We start from the raw sequence: 1,831 nt of genomic DNA, 5'->3' as shown, positions 1-1,831 counted from the left end.
CGTCATCACCATCATAAGAAATGACCTATATTAAACTCTTGCATCCCAGGCAAAAGGGGATGTTTTGACCCTATCTCTTTAATCCAATAAATACTTTGGGTCACAGGGAAAAATAAAGTTTCATGAAAATAATAGCTGTGAAAGAAAGCTCACCATAGTAGTAGTTAAAATGGACAGAATTTGACAAGGATAAAAACCTGATGACTGCAATGAATCTCACAGTAAAATGTACATGGAAAAAGTTGATCTGGCACATAATCATTTCAGTAAAATAAAAACGAGAATAGAAAAAATTGGAAATAGTTTCCTTGCATAAAAATTTGATCAAAATAATTAAATAGATTAGTGTTCGCTTCAGCAGCACGTGTACTAAAATTTGAATAATACAGGGATTAGCATCGCCCCTGCGCAAGGATAACACGTAAATTCATGAAGCATTCCATAATTTTTTGAACTATGGGAGAAAAACTGAGGGTTGCTGGCGAGGGGAGGTGGCTGGGAGGATACTGGGTGATGGGCATTAAGGAGAGCACTTGATGTAATGAACACTGGGTGTTATATGTAACTGAGGAATCACTATACTTTAGCTCTGAAATGAATAGTGCACTCTGTTAATTGATTTTAAATTAAAAAAAGAATTAAATAATGACTATTGTTTAAATGGGCATATTCATAAATACAGAGTTCAAAATGGCAGGTTAAAATCATGCATCTGATTCAAGTTGGAGAATAAAAAACAAGAAAGAGGGGCACCTGGGTGCCTCAGTCAGTTAAGCAGTTAAGGTTAAGTGTCTGCCTTCAGCTCAGGTCATGATCCCACAGTCCCAGTCCCTGAATTGAGCACCACATCAGGCTCCCTGTTCAGTGGAGAGGTTGCTTCTCCTCCCTCTGCCACTTTCCCTGTTTGTGCTCTCTCTCTTTGTCAAATAAATAAATAAAATCTTTGAAAAAAAAAATTAAAAACAAAAAGAACATGGTGGACTCAAATTGACTTTTTTTTTTTTTTTTCAAATTGGCTTTATTAACTTGATTTTTAGAATCCTGCCTGCCTTCTTATTCAACATGACTCATGTTAGGTAAGTCTCAGTTGGGCTCTTTCTTTATCTGTAAAATGAGAAGTGTAATGTGGTGGATTAAATGAGATAATGTGAATAAAGTAGTTAGTATAGTAATGGCACAAGTGAAGTGTATTCTGACCCTGCCTTTTCCAAGAATTTATTGTATCCTTCCAGTATGCCAGGCCAGGATCTTTAAAAGTAGGTCTCCTAGTCACTAAACCAAGTTACTTCATCTGTAAGTACATTTCTTATACTTGACAAAATACCCAAAGCAGATCTTTGATGAAACTACAACAGAGCTTCACCTCTGACTGTCTACACATTTTATTTTTTTTTAAAGATTTATTTTTATTTATTTATGAGAGAGAGAGAGAGAGAGAGAATGAGAGGCAGAGGGAGAAGCAGGCTTCATGCTGGGATCCCGACGTGGGACTCGATCCCGTGATTCCAGGATCGTGCCCTGGGCCAAAGGCAGGTGCAAAACCGCTGAACCACCCAGGGATCCCCTGTCTACATATTTTAAAATAACAATCTTAGGGCAGCCCCGGTGACTCAGCAGTTTAGCGCCTCCTTCAGCCCAGGGCATGATCCTGGAGACCCGGGATCCACGTCCTGCGTGGAGCCTGATTCTCCCTCTGCTTGTGTCTCTGCCTCTCTCTCTCTGTGTGTGTCTCTCATGAATAAATAAATAAAATCTTTTTTTAAAAATAGAAATTTTATTTATTCATTTATTTTAAATAGAAATTTTAATTTAGAAAATATTGTCCAGGGAT

General features: G+C 37.7%; 1 non-coding gene across 1 annotated transcript; it reads left to right on the top strand.

Moving 5' to 3' along the window:
• Positions 1-345: 345 nt before the first annotated feature.
• LOC140629672 (U6 spliceosomal RNA) lies at positions 346-449 on the top strand. Its single transcript, XR_012027499.1, has one exon. It is a non-coding gene; the product is annotated as a U6 spliceosomal RNA (small nuclear RNA).
• The last annotated feature ends 1,382 nt before the right edge of the window (positions 450-1,831 follow it).

The sequence above is a fragment of the Canis lupus genome (assembly GCF_048164855.1).
Source record: "Canis lupus baileyi chromosome 36 unlocalized genomic scaffold, mCanLup2.hap1 SUPER_36_unloc_1, whole genome shotgun sequence".
In the NCBI taxonomy this organism is placed as follows: Eukaryota; Metazoa; Chordata; class Mammalia; order Carnivora; family Canidae; genus Canis; species Canis lupus.
Note: the sequence above shows the minus strand (reverse complement) of the source record. Positions and strands in the feature narration are given on the sequence as shown.